Source organism: Leptopilina heterotoma, unplaced genomic scaffold, assembly GCF_015476425.1.
Source record: "Leptopilina heterotoma isolate Lh14 unplaced genomic scaffold, ASM1547642v1 Lhet_225, whole genome shotgun sequence".
In the NCBI taxonomy this organism is placed as follows: domain Eukaryota; kingdom Metazoa; phylum Arthropoda; class Insecta; order Hymenoptera; family Figitidae; genus Leptopilina; species Leptopilina heterotoma.
In genome coordinates, this window is record NW_025110943.1 from 244652 (window position 1) to 267504 (window position 22853).

General features: G+C 22.9%; 1 protein-coding gene and 1 pseudogene across 1 annotated transcript in view; both read right to left on the bottom strand.

Annotated features, from left to right (window-relative positions):
- Positions 1 to 22853, bottom strand: part of LOC122502283 (tyrosine kinase receptor Cad96Ca) — a 340229-nt gene that overhangs the window by 214582 nt on the left and 102794 nt on the right. The window contains exon 3 of the mRNA XM_043612239.1: positions 12459 to 12491. The gene's annotated coding sequence lies outside the window, so the exon portion shown is untranslated. The remainder of the gene's footprint in view (positions 1 to 12458; positions 12492 to 22853) is intronic.
- Positions 10277 to 20974, bottom strand: LOC122502286 (annotated as a pseudogene).

Genomic DNA, 22853 nt, shown 5'->3' on the forward strand with positions numbered 1-22853 from the left:
AATTCAGTTCAATTACAGCGTCAATGCCTGTTGAATTCAATTTTTTTAAAACAATAATTTCTGTATTTAATTAAGTAAATATATATTGCAATGTAATAATTTATTATTTTCATCTAAAAGAATAAATGTATTAAAAATAATTGAAATTCTGCTAGGATTTTTAATATTTATGAAAATAATTGAAATTCCTAAAAAAATTTTATTATTTGTGAAAATAATTGAAATTCCTAATAAAAATTTTATTATTTATGAAAATAACTAAAATTTCTAAAAATAATTATAATTAGGAAATAAAAACAACTTTTTTTAATTTTACTTAAAATAACTAAAAAAAACTTCAAATAATTTTAAGAATAATTCCATTTAACTTTTAAAAAAAAAAATTAGTTAGTTAAAAGCATAATAAATTTAGATTTTCAAAGATTTTAATTTTAAACTTTTTCAATTTAATTATTTCTAAAAATTCGCGCTATAATGCATTTAAAATTCAATTATTAACTAAAATTTCAACTAGGTTGGGGTACAGTTTTTCTATAACGTATTTTCTAAACATTTTTTTTCTAAAAAAAAGGGAATTTCTAATTTTCTTTCTTCTAATAAAGGTCATTTTCTATAAAAATTTCTTTTTCTAATAAAGGTAATTTTCAAAAAAAAAAAATTTCTAACAATATTTAATTTTTGTTATTTTTAGTAAAAAATTCTACGAGAATTTAATTATTTAAATACAAAAATAAATAATATATTGAATAATTAAATTCTCATAAAGAATTTTATCAACAAATTTTTTAATAATTGTATTCTTTCGACGAATTTTAATGAAATTTTTAAGAATAATTACATCAGTGCTTGTACCAGTGAAAGTATTTAAAAATATGGACTTTACTGACTAAAAATGAAGAAATGTGGACTATTTTTTTTTAAATCGATTCAATTAGGTTAAATAAAAAAATAAATAATTTATTGAATAATTGAATGTTTGATAAAATTGAATTCTCTTAAAGAATTTTATCAACAAATTTTTAAATAATTGAATTCTTTCGACGAATTTTAATAAAATTTTTAAAATTACATTTTCCGAGGAACTTGATTAAAATTGTATTAAAAAATAATTGAAATTCTGCAATGAGTTTTATTATTTATGAAAATAATTGGATTTTTTAAAAAATTTTTTTCTTTGCGAAAATAATTGAATCTCATTAAAAATGTTACTATTTCTAAAAATAATTGAATGATTGCAAAGAAATTTTTTTAAAATATTTATAAATAATTGAGGGGCTGGATGCTATAATGTGTTACGCGCCGTTCACTTAACATGGCGCGTAACACATTATAGCATCCAGCCCCTCAATTGAATCATGTAACATTTTGGAAAAATTTTATTAAAATAATAGATGTTGACAAAGATTGAAGTTCAGGAAAATTTTTGAAAATAATTGTAATTTTGCCCTGTTACATTTTTCGAGGAATTCGATTCAAATTGTATTTATGAATAGAATTTAATTTTTTATGAAACATTCGTTTTTGAAACTGGTTCGTTATTTAATTATTATTTAAATTGTTTATTGTTCATTTAATTTAATTGTTAATATTAGTTGATTTACAGTTTTTTTAAATTTTTTTTCCAACCCCGTCTAAAAATGGTCAAAAAATAATTTTACAAATTAATTACTTAATTATTAATCAGCTCTGATGTTAAAAGAAATTTCAAATTAGAGCTGACTGATAATTAAATACTTAACTTTACTAATAATTAACTTTCTTTGACTAATAATTTTAAACTTTCTCTTTTCTTCAATTTTTCGATTTTTTTACACCAAAAATCTGGTTTAGTAGTAAATTTTCCCTAAATTGGAAACAAGATGTTTTTCTTAAAAATTACAATTCATTCGAAATAATTTTTTTCTTTAAAGAAACAGGATTTTTGATTCAAAACTGATTTTTAATTTTGCAGAAATTATTATACTATAAATGAATTTTTGTACAAAACCACAAAAAAATGGTATCAAAAATTTTTATTAGTAGGCAATAGAGAGTTTATTAAAACTTTACTAAATGAATTCTTATAAAACTTTTGCTTTAGAAAAGATTTTAGTACTTTTGTAAAATAATTTAAATAGAAAAATTTAATTATTTGAAAACCTCCCCCCCCGGACACTAAAAAGAAGTTTAAATCAAAATTTTCTGTATTTTTGGCAAAAATTCACCAAGAAAGAAGCACTACTCTTTCGATTATTTTCGAGTAAAATGGGAGAAGAAAGATGCAAAATAAAAAAAAATTTTTATCGAAAGAAGAGGCAGAATTGCGATGAAAGGCCGCGAGAACAGTTGTGTTTCGTGCGTGCATTAGCATGCGGTAGAGCACTTCTCTCTCTCTCTCTCTTTTCTCTTTTCTCTCAAGTTTGAGGAAAAAGACACGAGGACAAAAAATTGGGAAAAAAGGACTTTTTCGAAACTTTCTTTGTGTGTTAAACAGCCTGCGGTGAAATGAATTCCTCACTCTTTTGGGTCCACACACACACACATCGATGACAAATATATAAACTCACACATTTTTACCTGTACATGTATATAAAGATGCACTTACGAAAAGCGAGAAAGAAATTCTTTTAAATATTCCCCTAGAATCAGTATAGTTTCAGAGATTTCACCGTGTATTTTTCCTTTGAGGTAACAACTCAAAAGAAGTTATTGAAAACCTTATATTTCTCGACAGGAACACTCCACACATTGCTACTACTATACTATTTCTACTGCTAACTCCTACCACTACTACTATAAAAAAAAATATATACACCTAGTGGTGTGTAAGTGTGTCTACTATTTAAGTAGTAGTGATCTACTACTACTACTACTATATATTTCAATCTGTTCTAACATGAGAAATAAGAAATTCACAAAGGGACGATGTTAAGAGTCCTCTTCAAACTGAGGGAATTTAATTGCAGGAATTTATAAACTCTCTTATATAGCGTCCTCATGCTGTGGAAATTGAAATATAAAATAAAATTAATGTACTTATCGTTTGTGGGATTTTTTTTTAAAGAAATTTATACGCCTGAGGAGATGCAACCCGAAAAGCGGACGCGTATCCTATTTAGAGTTGTGCGGGATACCCTAAAAGGGGTCAACCCTCCGACTATATATGAAAAGGATTTGTCATCACTTTTTTATTTTCTCATTAAAGAATTTTAGTGTATTTTTTTTATTCGACTCTTGATTTTTTTTTTTGTTTTTAGCATTGACTTTGTTATTTTAGTTTTCAATTGGTTATTTTACTAAAAATGTTGTACTACTTGTAATTAATAATTAACTAATTAATAATATAATACTAACTAATTAATAATATAATGCTAACTAATTAATAATATAATGCTAACTAATTAATAATATAATGCTAACTAATTAATAATATTATACTAACTATTTAATAATATAATGGTAAACATAAAAGTTTATTTATTTATTTATTTATTTATTTAAGTAGTAAACGGGACTGTGCCCGTTTAAGTTTAAATAAATAAAAATAAATAAAACAAATAAATAAATGTTTTTTTGTTTAGTGAAGGAACTTACTAATAGATTGACAATTGTTTCGTGAAAAATTCTAGGAAAATTCAAATAATATAATGGTAATTAATAATACAATAATAAATAATAATCTAACCAAATCTAACTAAATTAAAAATAAGTAAAAATGTTTACTAATTTGAATTAGTGACAGACTTTGCTTTTAAATTAGTCAAATTTACTAAATAATTAGTAGAAATTACAATTTATTAGTAACATTTACAAATTTTAATATTATCAAAAAAAAAGTAGCTTTCGCAAACTAAGAAAAAGTATAGTAAAAATGTAGCTATCGAAAAATTAAACTTGACGACAAAAAAAATTCCATTCTATATTCTATATTTTATTTTTCTGACTTTTTTCCTAATTTTCATCAAAAATATATTTACATCTTTCTTAGTCTGCCAATAAATTTAATTTTCACAACGAATTTTATTATTCACGAAAGAATTTAAATATTTATAAAAATAATTTAATTGTTTAATATTATAAAAAATTTTTAATATTTGATTTCTTTCTCTCTAAATCTGAATATGTGAAATTTCACTTATTGTACGTTATAAGTCGTCCTCTCGATCAATAAGTGCATATACACTTATAAATAAGTGAATTTTTCACTTATTCTGAGTGAAATTTCACTTATTATAAGTGTATATGCACTTATTGATCGAGAAGACGACTTATAACGTACAAATATGTGAATTTTCACATATTCAGATTTAGAGAGTTCGATCAATTTCAATGCAAATTCTAATTTAAATAATTCAATTCCTGAGAAATTGTTATTATACATGAAAAGAATTGAATTTTTACGAAGATATTTACAAAAAATTTTTTAAATAATTGAATTTGTTTTAAATAATTGAATTTCCAAGAAGAAATTTATTACTATTGAAAATAATTGAATTCTTTTGATGAAATAATGTTATTTTTATTTTATTAAATTTTTTGAATATAATTGAATTTTTGCAAATGATTTTATTAGAATTTTTTAAAATAATTGAATTACCAAGAAAAAATTTATTACTTTTAAAAATAATTGAATTCCTGTGATTTTATTAAATTTTTTGAAAATAATTGAATTCTTGCAAACGATTTTATTAGAATTTTTTTTAAATAATTGAATTTCCAAGAAAAAATTTATTAATTTTAAGAATAATTGAATTCTTGTGATGAAATATTGTTATTTATCAAACTAATTGAATTTAGCAAAGAATTTGATTAAAATGTCTGAAAATAATTGAATTTTCGGGGACAATTTTGTTATTTATCTTTAATAATAGAATTCTTTCGAAGAATTATTTATGGAAATAATTGAATTCTTTGGAAGAATTTTATTAAAATCTAAAAGAATAATTGAATTAATTCGAAAAAATTCTATTAAAATTGTATTTAAATTAATTGATTTCTTTCGAACAATGTTTTAAAAATATTTGAAAATAATTGAATTCCTGTAAAAAAAATTCTAATATTTTTGTAAATAATTGAATTCTTCCAAAGAATTTTTAAAAAATCAGTTTTTTTCGAAGAATTGAAATAAAATTTTTAAGAATAATTACATATTTTGAGCAATTCCTGTCAAATTGTATTAAAAAAAATTGAACTCCTGAGATGAATTTTATTATTTATGAAAATAATTGAATTATTGCGAAAAATTTTATTAAAATGTTTAAAAAGAATTGAATTTCAGTGAAAAATGAAGTTCATTTTGAAAATAATTGAATTCTTGTGATGAAATATTGTTATTTATGAAAATAATTGAATTTTGCAAAGAATTTCATTTCAAATTTCAATATTATTTTGTTATTATATTTTTTAATTCGTTATTTAAAAAAAATTACAAACGTTTTAAAAAAATGTTACATAAATAAATATTATTTTTTATTATTTATTTTATTATAATTTCTTTGTCATTTTAGTTTGAATTTCGATATTTTAGTTTTAACAATGATAATTTAATTCTGACTTCGACATTTTAATAATAATTTTGTTATTCTAGTTTAGTTTAGTTTAGTATTTTTTATACCAAAATTTTGTTTTTTTCATTTTTTCCCCAATTTGTGAAAAGCTTTTACAAAATTTAATATAATCTTCTCCCCAGGCGCGAAAGACCAATGCTGACGATAGATTAAAGGTTGATTGAGTCTTGAACGCTCAGTGTGGGTAACTCACAGTAGAAGCAGTCTTTACATCACTGTCAATCAATATTAGTTCAATATTGGTTCAACATTGGACCCAATGCTCGTCCCATGCTCGATTCAAGACTCGGTCAGTCTTTATGAGTGAAGCTCGAACATCTAATCTTGATTCAAGCTTGAATCAATCTTTACTCAATATTCAGTTTATCTTTATTTATTACCGTGTTCACTTAATTAAATAATATTATAATAATTATAATTATAATAATTGTTTCAAATAATAATAATAATAATTAACATTAAGTTATCAATTGATAAATAAATATATTATTAATTGTAACATTCATATTTAAAGAAAGTTAAATGGAAAATTTTTTTTATAAATGTTTTCAAAATTATTATAATTAATAATAATTATAATATTTAACATTATAATTCATTATTATTCCAAATTATATTTATTTACATAATATATTATTAATATATCTAATAATAAATGTTAATAATTTTGTTACTGAATAATAAAAAATATCAATTATTTATCGATGTTTATTAAATTATCCATTAAATATTTTTAATTGTAAAATGTTTTAAAAGTTGAATTTTGTAATGATTACAATTTTATTATGAATTATTTAATATTCATTTTTAATAATTAAAATAATTCAGGATTAGTATGTGTAAAATTTTTAGTCATAGTTTTCACTTTGCCCTTATAAGTAACAAAGTATACGGCACTGGCATTAATATATTACATTAGCCCGAGGTCTCATCGAGACTCAGTGGCCGTGCGGATTAAGTGGTTGCGTCTAGGACTTCCGGAATGCGTCTGAGGCGGGGGGACGTGAGTTCGATCCCACATGCGAGCGGATTTTTTCATTATAAGCGGTTACATAAAATAATAAAATTACTATTTAATCTGTATAATTAATAAGTGTTGTGAATAAAAACTTGTGAACTTGTTTGTAAATAATATTAAAAGTCTGTCAAAAATGAAGTTAAAAAATGTACAAATTATCACAAATTGTGTTTTTTTTTTGCTAAAATTATTTTTCAATATTATTATGTTAAATGACATTTATTGTTAGTCATATAATATTTATATGAAAATAATATAATTATTATAATAATAACTTATTGTCATTAAATATGTAAATACATATATATTAATAACAATACTGTTTATTATTAATAATAATAATTAATATATTCACGTTATATTGAATGAACGCGTGAGAAGCGTGTAAATTTGGGAACAGTGGAAGCAGTCTTGTTCAGTCCTGCTTTCGGTTTCCGCAGCATTGATTGAAGATTGAACGCCAGTCTTCAACAAAGACTGAGCGTCAGGTTTACATCGATGTTACTATTCCGGACTCAAGTAGCCTTGCTTTCGCTGTCCCACCAATCTTCAACCAATACTGACCAAGTTTCAATCAAGCTTCGTAAAGCCTGAACTCACTGTCAGCTCGCGCCTGGGTCTCCGTGTACAACTATTTTAATTAATTTAGTTATAATTTAATTTTTGAATTTCGTTATTTCCTCTCTAAGTTTGAATAAGTTGAAAATAACTAATTTGATAGTAAAAAGTCAGTCCCTGTATTATTTGGTAGTGGAATTTTAACTAATAAAATAGTTCAAAATAACTAATTATTAGTTAAATTTCCTTTTAGTTTAGGCTAAAATGACTGAAATTTGCGGTGACTAATTCCATTATAGTGAAATTTGACTACTTTTATAATTATTTATTAAGAATTAGTAATTTTCTACTAATATCTAGCTATTTTTACTAAATAAAATTTTTTTTTAATTTTTACAAAAATTTGCCATTTAATTTTAGTTTTTATAATTGTTCAAATTTTTGAAAATAATTGAAATTAGGACAAGGATTTTTTTGACATTTATATGAAAATAATTGAACTTTGGAGAAGAATTTTGTTATTTATAAAAATAATTGGGATTTTGAAGAGAATAATTTAAAAAAATTTTTGTTAAATAATTGTATTTTTAGGAATAATTTTATTAGTTTTGAAAATAATTGTATTTCTGCAATTATTTGTAATTTCTCCGCAAAAATGTAATTTTTTTTTAGTGTTTTCAACAAAAATGTTGAATTAAAAATGTTTAAATTATATTATTTTTAAAAATGCTGATTTTATTTTTAAAACCGAAGTAAGAAGGTAGCCGCGCGCTCAAGCGCGCGAATTTATTGTTGCTGGTTATTTAATAATTAATTAATTATTAATTTAGAAATAATTTTAATTATAAAATGCTAATTAGTGTTTAATTAATTATTAAATTAGAAATAGCTAATTAGTATTAATTAATATAATATTAATATAAAATAATATAATATTAATTGCATTTTAAAAGTAAAAAGCAAATATAAAGGATAATATAGAGGGATGAATGGAGCACATGAAAATATAGAGGGAAAGAGAGTGGTGGAGAGAGGGGAAAGCGAGGAAAACTGTGAAGAGACAGAAAGGGAGCACGTATTAGAGTTAGTGGAGAGTGTGGAACAGTGGTAGGATAATGAAGCCGCAAAATTGGGGGTGGAGAGTTGTCAAGGTACATTCGGACTAATTTACAAACTGTATTAATGCGAGGAAACGCAAGCGCGCGACAGAGGGAATGGCGTGGACGCTCTGTGAATTTAAATTGTCCTCTTAAACGGCGTTGGTTGTCTAGCGTGACGATCTGACTCACGTACTTGACGAAGACGACTGTACACGGTCCTCTTTTTGAGCTTGTTGTAAACTCGTTGCCGGGTTAATATGCGTACACATATACCTATATATACAAACGAGGCAACGCTATTTAGGGGTAGCCAGAAACGATTCACAGCGAGAGTGAGATAGACACAATGGAATGAATCTCTTTAAAAAGAACAAGGCGAATTTTTTTTCGTCGTTTTAGAAGAAAATTTGTGTTGCAGGAGGAAAAAAACAATCCAATCTTTTTTTAATCTTATTACCCGAATGGGCGGGAATTAACTTTTTTTTTTGGGAAAACGAATTCTATTTTATTGGTGGGAGTAAAAAATTTTAAATATTGAATTTAAAACTGAAATTGTAAATTTAAAACTAAAACAACAAAATTAACACTTAAATAGTAAATTTAAAACTGAATGACGAATTTAAAACTAAACTTGTAGATTTAAACTTGCACAAATTTATTGTTCGACTTTGAAAAACAATCTTCTTTTTCATTTTTTTTTTTTACTGCAAACTTTGAATTTGTAAGGGTAGTTTTTTAGATTAAAATTTTTATTTTAGGAAAATTTTTGCCAATTCGAATCATAAGAATTTCGTTGCTCATAATTTTTTCTAATTAATTCAACAGGAAAGACTTTCCAGTTTAAAATCGAGTGAAAAATTCAAAAAACTCAAAATTTTGATTTTGAAAATCAAAATTTGAATTTTTTTCCTAAACCCCAACGACATGGTACTACTTTTCTACTAAAATGGAGTTGACGAATTCAAATCTAACATCAAAATTGACGAAAAATAAAAATCGTAAAATATTATTAAATTGAATTTAGTAAAAATGGAAATATTTCCAATTTCTAACGAGTGAAAATATTTCTAATTTCTACCAAGAGGAAATATTTTTATTTTTCATCAAGTAAGAAATTTTTGCCCCCTCTTTTCTCCACAGTGCAATCAATTATCATAATTTCCAATTACAATCTACAATTGTTAACATTCAATCTACTTTTTTTCCATGAAGCAGGGCATTGAATGGAGATAAATAGCAAATATAATAAAACACGAGAATATTTTTTTTTTATAATGACAATAATATATCAGTTCATATACTTTCGAGTGTATATTCAGAAATGAAGTGTATTTTTATCGGAATACAAAGAGTACTTAGCATATCGGGAATGAATTGACAAAAAATCTAAAGAAAGATTTCTTTGTCTGCAATAAGGACAAGGCGTTGAATATACAGAGGGCATCTCTCTTCTTTTCTCTCCATCTCACTTTTTTTTCTATTATTAGATTACTTTATCATTATTTTACAATAATGTATGTTATATATTTTTTATATTCTGTAAATATTTTTTTATTTTGTATTCTTTTTATACTTCATCCTCTCTAAATCTGAATTAAAAATAAATTACTAATTTAAATTAGTGACTGACTTTATGCTTTGGAATTGGTAAATTTTACTATAATTTCTACCAGTAAAATAGTATTTCTATTAGTAAAATTTACTAATTTAAAAGCAAAAACAAGTCTCTAGTTCAAATTCGTAAAAACTACTATTTATTAGTAAAATTTACTAATTCAAAAGAATTTGCTATTTGGAAATTTATTATATTTATTATTTTATTATTATATTTGTGTAAACAATTTTTTACAATAAATGGACTGAGGGGATTGTAAAATAAATAAATAATATAAATAATTATTTACTGTAATTATTTTAAGAGGCTGAATATAATTTAATTTTTTTTGTATCATTATTGTGAAGAAAAAATGGTGTACGTTTATTAGAGAGCTGATCCAAAGTATTGAAGTTACAATGAAGATAATAATGTAAATTTGTTTTTTGCATGTGTGTTTTTGTATATATCTTGCATACAATCCATTTGGTGTATCTATATAGCACCAAATTAGAGATGACTCTCGCGATAGAAAAAGAAACACGTTTGTGCGCTTAACCTGCGAAAATGCTCTCCTTTTGTCTCACTCTTAAAGATGGGAGTTCGTTCTAGTCATTTCTCTTTGTTTATTATGCATACCCGAGAGATACGTGTTGTAGATTGTTGCACGTGGAAGACTCCGCGGTAGTTACACGACACACGTGTGTAACGAGACACCTGATTGGTCCAGCCCAACCGACAAGTCCACAAACAGACTCCTTCTCTTTTTCTCCCCCCTTCTTTTTTCTATCTCTCTCACTCTCTCTATTTTTCACTCTCTTTTTCTCCTTCTGTCTCTATTTCTTTCTCTCTCTTTTTCAATTTATTTCTCTCTTTCTTTCTCTATTCTCCCCCTACTCTATTTTTTTATTTTTTCCTTCTTCTCTCTCTTTTTTCCTATTTTCTTCACTTATTTTTTCTTTTCTTCTTCTTCTTTCGCTATTTCTTTCTCCCTTTCTTTATTCCCTTTTCTCTTTTTCTCTATTTCTTTCTCTTCTGTTCTTTATTCTCTTCTTCTCTTTTAATCTCTTTCGTTCTCTATTCTTCTTTATTCCCTTCTCTTTTTTACTCTATTTCTTTCTCTTCTGTTCTTTATTCTCTTCTTCTCTTTTAATCTCTTTCGTTCTCTATTCTTCTTTATTCCCTTCCCTCTTTTACTCTATTTCGTTTACTATTTTTCTTTTTTCCCTTTTCTCTTTTACTCTATTTCGTTCTCTATTTTTCTTTATTTCCTTCCCTCTTTTACTCTATTTTTTCTCTCTTTTTCTCTATTTTTCTATTTCTCTATTTCTTTCTCTCTTTTTCTGTCTCTGGTTATTTCTCTATTTTTCTTCTTCTTTTTTTTCTCTTTTTCTGTCATTGTCTATTTCTCTATTTTTCTATTTCTATTTTTTTCTCTCCCTTTTAGTTTATTTGATTCTTTCGTCTTCTTTTCTATATTCATTTATCTCCTTCTCTTTCTATTCCTTTTTCTATTTTTCCCTCCCCTTATCTCCCTTTTTTCCGCCTTTTCTTCTTCTCATATTCCCCCTCTCTTCTTACTTTTCTATTTTTCTCATTTTTTTCCCCTTTCTTTCTCTGTCTCACACTCAATTTTTCTACATTCAACTGTGCAGTTTCTGCATACGGTTCGCAAGTGATCACGCAAACTATCTTTCCGAGGATCAGTAAAACATGCACCACTCGATCTTCAACTTGAAGTCATTCATCAGGATACGCCTCTTTATTCTCTCTATAAGAGGAATCAGGAAAAAATAAAACTTTATCTTTATTTTCAATTCGAGATTTTCTACTCCAAAGATTTCTCATTCGAGATTAGAGAAACACCTTTCTTGTAAATTTTCAAAAAACAAAAAAAAACAAAAAATTGATAATAAAAATCCTATTTTTAAAATACTTTTCATTTGAAAATTTGTTTCAATGTAAGTTTATAGTCTTTGTTTTGTAGACTGTAAGGAATTTTTTCAAAAAAAGTTCCCGAAAATTCTGTTGACTCTTCTTCTCGGAAATGTTTCTTAAAAATATACGATTTTTGAATCGTTTAAGAATTTTTTTAGGTAAAATTGTCAAAAAAAAGTATTTTTATATAATTTATTTATAAATATATAATTATATAAATAATTATTTCTAAATATTTAAATACCTAATCGTTTTTTGAGTCACTGAAGTAGTATTTCATGTCAGATTTTAAAAATTCAAAATGGCGGATTCAATATGGCGACCACAATTTTTAAAAATTACTCTATTTGTTCAAAAAAGATTAATCGGGATATTTTGGGGTCAGTAAATCAAAATTTAATACCAGATTAAATTTTTTGATTAAAAATTTTAAAAAATCAAAATGGTGGATACAATTTGTCGACCAAAAAAATTTTTAAAACTAAAACAATTGTTTAAATTCTTTATTTTGGGGTTTTCTTGGGTCAGTCAATTTTATTTAATTTAATAATTTTAACTATAAAATTTATTTATTGTCAGCAAAATAAATTTCGAAATTTGGAAATTAAGAGACGAGAAAATTAAAAAAGAAACAAAGGGACTCAAAACATTGTGACGAAAATCTATTGCAATTTATAAAAAATTTAAACTAGAGAATTACTCACCGATAATTGATGTCGACGGGGGGAAATTTCTTCCTGAAACAAACAAAAAATTGTATTTATTAATATCCTAGAATATTGAAAAAGCGAAAAAATGAAAAAAAAAATATGTAAAACTAGTTGTTAAAATACATTTTTGCCCCAATTTTCGGGGTAAAGCAGTCATTTAGAAATTAATTTGCCAAATTTGTATAAGTGGTGCAAAAGAAAAATATTTTCACTGTCCTCTTAGTTTGCAATGTCAAAAAACGAAAAAAAATGGGAAGAAACCAAGTAAAGTATTTACTTATTTACATTTTAACCCCGTTTTTCGGGTAATTTAGACATTGTAGATTTAGTCGCTAGTCGAACTTAGAAAAGTTGGTTTTTAATTATCAAAAACTGAAAAAATATTTTTGAAAAACCAGGAAAATTTATTTATTCAGTATTTACTTATTTAGTAAATTTTACTAAATAAAAAAAAGTATATTTTAACCCGATTGCTGGGGTAAAACAGCCATCACTTCTTTTTTTATTTTTGGTAGATTGTTTTTCTTTTTAGAACAAAAAAAAAAATTACTCGTTAGTCATAATTAGTCAGTATAATAAGAGATTCAAGGATTTCCCATGTGGATTTTTTAGAACCAAATTTTTTTTTAATATAAAAAAAAATCTTGTTCGAAAAAATCTCTTCTCTTTAAAAAATTACACTTTCTGCTCGTCGTCGTGCATTATGTTCCCTAAACAAATGCGACTAAACTTTTATGCTAAGAACAGTGAAGGAGAAATTGACAACTTTCCTCAAAACTAAAATTATCTTTCTGTAAAATATTTAACTTTTTGTCAAAAATAATATGTAAAGTCAAATCGTAAATTTCGTTATGATACACATTCTTTTTAGGAAACTTTTGAAATTTTACTATATATACACCTATATGTATGGTACGTTCTACTATTTATGGTTTATGCTGTGTGAAAAACACTTAGATGATTAAATTTTTTTCCAGAGAAAATTTTTTAAAACGAAAATATTAAAAATTCCATTAAATAAATATCTGATGGAAAAGAAAATTAACGAATTTTTTTATAATGAATTTTTTCCAATTGGATTCTATTTTAAATAAATAATATTTGGGTAATATTATAGGTAAAAAAAAGTAAATAAAATTCGTCAATAAAATTCGTAAATAAATATTTAATATTCGTAAATAAAGTGGAAAATAAAATTAAAATGGAAAAAAAAATATGATGTTGAATTTAAATCAGCGAATAAACATTTGTACACGATCTTAATAAAGATGACATTTATGACTGTTAAGACTACTTGAATTTTATTTTTGTTTTTTTTTCTTTTTTGGAACAACGTGAATTAGCTTAAGATAATGGATCTTGAGATGAGCGCAAAATTTCCATGAAGGGGTTTCTCTCTCTTTCTTTCTTTCTCTTTTACTCCCGTTTTTGACTAACCATCTCACTATATATACCTTTTTTCTTGTCTTAAGATCGTTTTCTTTTTTAAAACCGAACTATGCCGCCTTTTCGCGACTCACGACAAGAATCCTTTCTTGGAACAACTTCGATAAAAGTGCAGAAACAAGCGTAAACGAGCCTTGTAAAGTAGATGCTTGAGCAGCTGCCACATTGTGTCAGATGTAAGCAAAGAATTTTATCGTCGCTTTTACCTTTTCTCATTCGGCTAATGTCGAGGAAATTCAAAATCAATTTTCACAAATATTTAATTCTTTATGAATTTAATTTTTTATATTTTATTCTGTTTCTTTATACTGTTTTGTATTTAGTATAAACTAATCAACAATATTTTTTGCAAATTGTAAATATTAAGCTTGGTATTCAGTAAATAATGAGATAAATATTTGCTAAACATTTGGTAAATAATTGGCTAAATTGTAAGTAAATATTAAACTAAGTATTTACTAAATATTTAGTAAATATAATTGGCTAAATAGTAATATAAATATTAAGCAAAATATTAAGCAAATCATTAACTAAATATTTAGCTAGAAATTTAGTAAATATTAAGCTAATTATTCAGTAAATATTAAGCCAAGTATTTAGTGAACATTGTAAATAAAAATTATGCTAAATATTCAGTAAAAGTTTAGTAAATATTTATTGAATATTAAGCTAAGAATTTTGTAAATATTAAGCTTAGAATTTAATATAGTTTTAATAAATATTGAGCTAAATATTCAGTTAGTTATTTAGTAAATTATAAGCCAATTATTTATTAAACATTGTGAATAAGAATTATGCTATGTAATTAGTAAATATTAGTAAATATTATGCTTAGAATTTACTATAGTTTTAGTTAATATTAAGTTAAATATTAAGTTTCGCATTTAGTAAATATTCAGTAAATGTTATGCTAAATATTAAGTTAAGTGTTTAGTAAATATTTAGTAAATATTAAGCTAGGTTTTTAGTAAATATTTAGTAAATATTAAGCTAAATATTAAGCTAGATTTTTAGTAAATATTAAGCTAAATATTAAGCTAGGTTTACAGTAAATATTTAGTAAATATTAAGCTAGGGTTTTAGTAAATATTGAGCTAAATATTTATCAAATATTAAGTAAATATTTAGATAATATTCAGCCAAATATTTAGTAAAAATTAAATAGCCAAATATTAAGATAAATATTAAGCAAATATTTATTAAATACTAATTCGGTACTAAACTTATTTCGTTCTAGTCAAAAAATATTTTTCGTAAAATTACTTAAAATAAAAATTACTTAAATACTTAAAAAATCATAAACTGAAAAAAGAAATACTAAAATTAGTTGAATAAAACAGTCAATTGAATAAAACATTTTATTCAGTTTCGAATATAAATGGAAATTTCCAAAGCAAATTGTAATTTATAATTGATTTCAAAAGAAGAAAAAAAAATTGAAGAAATTATCTTTCGAAACTGTCCGAAGATTATTTGCAAGCCTACCGCTACAAATTATAATATTGTCAACGATCGATCGAATGTCAAGGTCTATACTCTATTACCATAGCTATTGAAGTTCTAAGAAAAGTTCAAAAAAAAAAAAAATGAGAGAAAAGAAGGGATTATCGGATCTTGTATAATGAAAGTCAGACGTAGTTTCTGCCTCACTTATATGAATAAATTTTAATAAATCTTTAAAAACTTTAAAATCGATTAGTTGAAAATGGTGTGAATAATATATATTTTAAATATAGATGTCTTGATTTTGAAAATTTTTGACAAATTTTTTTTTATGATTTTTTTTAAGGGGTTTTTCTTTATATTTTGGCTTTTATCCTTGATCTTTGTAAAAAAAAATTTCAAGAGAAGCTCAAATTTGATAAAAGTGTTTATAAGTATAAATAATATTTAAAAAATAAAATTATTTACATTGCTGGATTATTTATCAAAAAAAAAAATTCAATATAAAATTATTTTAAAAATTCCATTCAATTTTTTACAGAAATTCAGAAAATTTAAATTATTTCAAAGACTTTCAATTACCAACTTGATTATTACAATTTAATTATTATTAAAAAATAAACTTGAAATATTTTAACAAAAACTAATTATTCAGAATTTTGAATAAAATTTTTCGAAATTTCAATTTGTGGCAAAAATTTTTAATATTGGTAAGTCTTAAAAATTAAATAATTCAATTATTTACTAATTATTAAATTAAAATTATTATTAAATTAAACAAAAATCGTTTGTTTAATTTCTAAAAAAATTTGTTTTAAAAATCTAATTATTTTCAATTCTATTTCACAAAATTCAATTATTTTATAATTCTTTAATAAAATATTTTTAAAAATTTAATTATCTTTGAAAAAATCAATTAAAATTTTTCAAAAATCTAATTTTTATTCAATTTTACGAATAAAATTATTTAAAAATTAATTAATCACAGTTGTTCAACAATTTTCTAATTTTACTTAGTAGTAAAGAAAAAAAATCTGCATAAATTCAATTTGACAAAACATAATATTTAACAAAGTTTTAGTCTTTTAATGAAAATAAATGAAAAAAAATTCTGATGATTTTTATTTGACATTACAATTTTGAATTAATTATAAAATAAAAATAATTACAACATAACTAACAACAATTCGCGCGCTAAATTTTTTAAATAAAATTAGCAATTTTAAAAATAAGAGAATTTAAAAATTTTAAATTCAAATTTTTGTTGAAAACACTAAAATAATTCAATTTTGGAGAAATTGCAAATAATTTATTGCAGAAATTCAATTATTTTCAAAAGTAATAAAATTCTTCTCATAAAATTCAATTATGTTTAAAATTAAAAAAAAATTCTCGTCAAAAACCCAATTATCTTTGTAAATAACAAAATTATTGATGTTTTTGAATAATTTTACAATAAAAGAAATTCGTAAAAATGTAACGGAATATTTTTTTTTTTTATTATAATTTTTTCCTTTATTTTCTAAAAATTCAAAAAATTTTCATTTTGAATGAAAATTTGTAATTGACAAATAGAATTTATAAGCATTTGTTTCGTTTATTTAAAAAAAAACTGAATTTTATTAAAACAATTGTAATTAAAAAATTGAAATAATGTAAATCATTCCCTTATAAAAATTGAAAATTTTCTACAAAAATATTAAGAAACGGGAATATGTAATTTTTTTTCACAAAATAAAAGAATGAGTTTGTGAACAATATTGTTATTAAGAAATGGAAATATTAAAATGGGTATTTATTTACTATTTCTTAATCATAATTTTTTAACAATTTTTCTATTTTTTATAAATAAACAAGAGAAAAATTTGCATAATTTAGATCAGTCAAACGAAATTTGTTATAAAAAAAGCATATAATAAACAAAATGAATAAATTTTTCATTTGTTAATCATCATTTTTTTTTTAATTTTCTAATTTCTAATATTATTTTATTATGAATCATGAAAAAATACCTGCCTATTTTCGTTTTGTGATAACAAATTTTTTTTAAAGAAAAAAAAAACAAAAGAATACACAAAAACTAACTTCAGGTGTGGACAGAATGAAAGAATGAATAAGACGATTATTATAGTTTATTAATTATTAATTAATTAATTGTTTGACAAATTGAAAGAACATTCAAATTATTATAGTTAATTTTTTTTCATATTTTACGTATTAAAATAAATTAAATTCCTATTTTTCTTTGCTTAAAAAAATAATTAGAAAAAAATAATTTTAATTTTTTTCTCCTTCTCTTTTTTTTCCAGTGAATCCAGAGCATCGCGAAGTGAAACGATGGTGGTCTTATTTATATATTTTCGTCGACGCAAAGCTCACGCGGGACTAAAGAAAGGGTAAGTGAAAAGAGTATTGTATTCCCTATTATTATTCAATATATCATCGGCGACGAAAGCAATGAATATAAAATAAGCGATCGTCAAAAGTTGAAAAGTATTGGTAAAAATCCGACAATGGAAGTTCTCGATACATATAGTAGTCGATTTTAATGGCCTTCTCTCTCCCTCTCTCTCTCTCTATCTCCTACTTGGCACTGTTTCATGTGTGTTTGTGTCTGTTGGTATTGTTTTCGGTGTCTCGGCTGATATCCTTACGCGCCTTTTATATGGTTTTTAAAAAAAAATACAAAAAGCAAAAAAAAAAAAAAAAAGACACATTCGAACCTCGGCAAAATGTAACCACATACACGCAATCCGCAGAAGCCGTGCGTTTTAATTCAGAGGACGTTTGAATGGAACCGCCATGCCGCCTCCCAGTTTACTACCAATGCGCGTGTAAACCAGCGTAAGCACCAATCTTAACAGGCTCTATCACTCTGTCTCTCTTTCACTTACTCCTTTTTTCTCTCTGTTTCTGTCTTTCACTTAGTGTTTTTTTCTCTATCTCCTTCTCTCACTTACGCTTTTTTTTCTCTCTCTCTCTCTCTCTCTTTATTTTTCTCTCCTTTTATTTTTTAGCGTACAAAGGAATAAGAGAATCTCACTTACTCTTTTTTTCCCTCTCTTTCTCTTATACTGTTTTTTTCCTTTGCCTTTTGAGCGTGCACTAAAAAAAATTTATTTGATTCAAATAATCGATTACTTGTCTTTTGTTAAATATAAATATTTACTTAAATTAGAAAAATATGAACTTGAAACAAATTATTCTTATTTATTTAAATTTGCAGATAGCAAGTAATATTGTTGTAAGCTTAAAGAGCAGGTTTACAAAATTTTAATTTTAATTGAAAAACATTTCAATTCTATCGTTTAAAGTTAATTGAATTTTTATAAACAAGTATATTGAAAATTTTGGAAATAATTAAAACTTTCTAAAATTCTTTCAAAAATAATTGGATTTTTTAACCAAAAAAAAAAAATAAATAAATAAAATCATTTGGACTTTTCTGGAATTTTTATAAAATATTAATTTATAATAAAAAATAATTTATTTATTTTCAATCGAGCAGAAAATTCTACATGAATTCTTCTAAATTTTATTGATTTTTAATTAGAAAAAAGATAAATTTCGTGAAATAATTTTCTTAACATTATATATTCTTTGCAAAAATTCAATTGTTTAAAAAAATTTTTAAACTTCTTGTAAAAATTGTAATTATTTTTATAAATAATAGAATTCTTCTCTGGAATTCAATTATTTTCAAAAATTCTACTCAATTCAATGATTTTGAATATCTTATATTTTAATCAAATTTTCCAAAAGATTTCAAGTATTTAAAAAAATTTTAATCAAATTTTACGCAAACATTCAATTATTTTCATAAAATAATAAAATTTTCACTGAAATTAAAATTATTTACAAATTTTCTATAAATTTCTTTCACTATAATTCAATTATTTTTATAAAAAATAAAATTTTACAGGAATTCAATTATTTTTATAAATAATTAAACTCTTTATAGGAATTGAATTATTTTCAAAAGTAATAAAATTTTTTGTAAAAATTCAATTATGTTTAAAATTTTTTTTAAATCCTCAATAAATCATCAATAAATAATAAAATTCTTCTTATCCGAAATTCAATTATTTTCAAAAATTTTAATAAAATTCTTTGACAAAATTTCAATTATTTTCAAAAATTTTACTCAGTTCGATAATTTTCAATATCTAATATTTTAATAAAATTTTTCAACAGAATTCAAGTATTTAAAAAAATTTTAATAAAATTCTACGCAAACATTTAATTATTCTCATAAAATAATAAAAATTTTACTGAAATTCAATTATTTACAAATTTTCTATAAATTTCTATGCAATACAATTCAATTATTTTTCCTGAATAATAAAACTTTTAGAGGGATTCAATTATTTTTATAAATAATAAAATTCATTTTAGGAATTGAATTAATTTCATATATAATTAAACTGAACGCAGAATTTTAATTATTTTTAATAAAATTTTAATCGAATTCTTCAATAAATGTAATTAATAAAATTTATTAAAAATTATATTAAAATTCGTCGAACGAATTCAATATTATTTCAAAAATTTGTTAATAAAATTCTTCATGAGAATTTAGTTTTAAAAAACATTCAATTATTGAATAAATTATTTACTTTTTGTATATAAATAATTGAATTCTAATAGAATTTTTTAATAAAAATTTATTTAAAAATAAATTTCAGTTAAAAACAAATGAATTTGAAAATTCTCAAAAAACTTTTTCAAAAATTATTAAAAATAATGGATTTATAGAAAAATTTTAGTTAACACTAAAAAAAATTGAATTTTAGAGAAGTTACAAATTATTGCAGAAATTCAATTATTTTCAAGAGTAATAAAATCCTTCGCAGAAATTTAATTATGTTTAAAAATAGTAAAATTCTTCTTAGGAATTCAATTATTTTCTGAAATAATATAAAATTCAATGCAAAATTTCAATTATTTTTAATACAATTTTAATCGAATTTTGTCGGAATTTTTTAATCAAAATTGATTTAAAAATGAAAAAGTTTACAATTGAATTTATTTATATAATTGAAGTTTTTATTTTTTTCAAAATATATTTAAATAAAGAATTTCCGAATAATTGAAATTTGTAAAATTGAATATTGTAAATAAATGAATGAATTTTTTTTAGCTGGGTATTAAATTATAATAATTTATACTATATATAAATATAATAAATTATATTCTAATAAAAAATAATTAATTTATTTTCAATTCTAAATAAAACCATATTTTTGCTTCTAAATAATTATAATTTTTTATTACATTGAAGTATTTTATGATTTTTCTGTGTAGGAATCAGGAAAAAAGTCGAAAATCTCTCCGAAATTCAGGGAAAAGTCAGAAAAAAACAAAATTGATTTTTTGTTGGAAACAATAAAAACAAGTAATCGGTTATTTAAACAAAAAAATTTTTTTAAGTTTTAAAGAGAGAGAGGGAGAGAGAGAGAGAGAGAGAATCTCACTTACACTATTTTTCTCTTCTTCTCATTTTAAGCGTACAAAGAGAGAAGCGCACTTCCTTCTTCTTCTTCTCCTTTTTTTTCCTCTTTTCTCTCATCATTCTCCTTTTATATCACTCTTTTTTTACGAGGATGCTCGTGTTTATCCATAATTTTATCTTAATTTCGTTTTAGGCCGCCCGGGCCAGTTTCATATTCAGGTTTTTTTTATGAAATTCACGTGATGAGGAATTGTTTCGCTTTGCGGTACGTGATTCTTTTCCCCTTTTATATTCCTGTTGCACTTTGGAATAATATAAGCATAGCCCCCTCGAAGAATAAGTTTGGTCTTCTCTCATTCTCTAAACAATATATTCTTTCTTTATATTTGCTCCCGCACTCTCTTTCGTGAGAGATCATGAAATCCGATTGCGCGGAGGCCAATTTTTTTTCGCATTATTCTTTTTGCCCCCGAGAATTAAAATTTAACTACTATGAATGAATTAAATTTTTGATTTCTTCTATTTTTTTTCTTTTTGTTCTTTCTATTTATACATGCAGAGAAAAATTTTATTTAAACCAAATTGTAATTTATATTTTATAACTTCAAAAAGTTTTAATTTGCAATTTTATAAAATTTCAATTTTGAATGAATTTAATCAGAAATTATAAAGAACTTGGACTTTTGAAAAATTTTAATAATTCAGATTCTTCGGAAATTAGTTAAATTTATTAAAATGTATTTCATTAATTATTGAAAATAATAGATTTATAAAAGAATTTTAGTTAAAAATTAAAATACTCAAAAAAAAGGAATTTTGGAGAAGTTACTGAAAATGATTTGCAGAAATTCAATTATTTTCAAAAGTAATAAAATTCTTCGCAGAAATTCAATTATGTTTGAAAATTTTTTTAAATTCTGGTTAAAATTTCAATTATATTTAAAAATATAAGAATAATAAAATTCTTCTCTGAAATTCAATTAATTTCAAAAAATTTAATAAAGTTCTTGGCAAAATTTAAAATATTTTCAAAAATTTTAATAAAATTCTGGTTAAAATTTCAATTATATTTAAAAATATAAAAATAATAAAATTCTTCTCCAAAATTCAATTATTTTCAAAAATTTTAATAAAGTTCTTGGCAAAATTTCAAATATTTTCAAAAACTTAAATAAAATTCTTAGTGAAATTTCAATTATTTTCAAAAATTTTCTTCAATTCAATTATATTTAATGTCTTCTATTTTAGTGAAATTTTTCAAAAGACATTTATTATTTTCATAAATAATATAACTCATCGTGGAATTTCAATTATTTTTAATAGAATTTTAATAAATTCACGAAAAATGTAATTATTCTTCAAAATTTTATTAAAATTTGTCCCAAAGAACTCAATTATTTAATAATTTTTTTGGAAAAATTCTTTTTGAGATTTCATTTTTAAGAAACATTCATTTATGCAAAAAATTATTTATTATTGTATTCGAATAATTGAAAACTCGTAGAATTTTCTAATAAAACTTGATTTAAAAATGAATTCTAGTCAGGATTTCAATCATTTTTATGAATAATAAAACTCTTCTCCGAAATTCAATTATTTTTATAAATTTTAATAGAATTCTTGAAAAAAATTCAATTTTTTTCAAATTTTTTCTCATTTCAACGATTTTCAATATCTTATATTTAAATCAAATTTTCAAAAATAAATTCAGTTACCTACTTAAAAAAAATTTTGATAAAATTCTACTCAAACATTTAATTATTTTCATAAATATTATATAAAAATTTGTATAGGAATGCAATTATTTTCAAACTTATTATAAATTTCTTCGCAATAATTAAATTTTTTCCATAAATAATAAAATTCTTTTGGTAATTTAATTATTTACATAAATAATAAAACTCATCGCAGAATTTCAATTATTTTTAATAAAATTTAAATGCAATTCCTGGAAAAATGTAATTATTCTTAAAAATTTTATTAAAATTCGTTGAAAGAATTCAATTATTTAAAAATTTGTTGACAAAATTCTCCATGAGAATTAAATT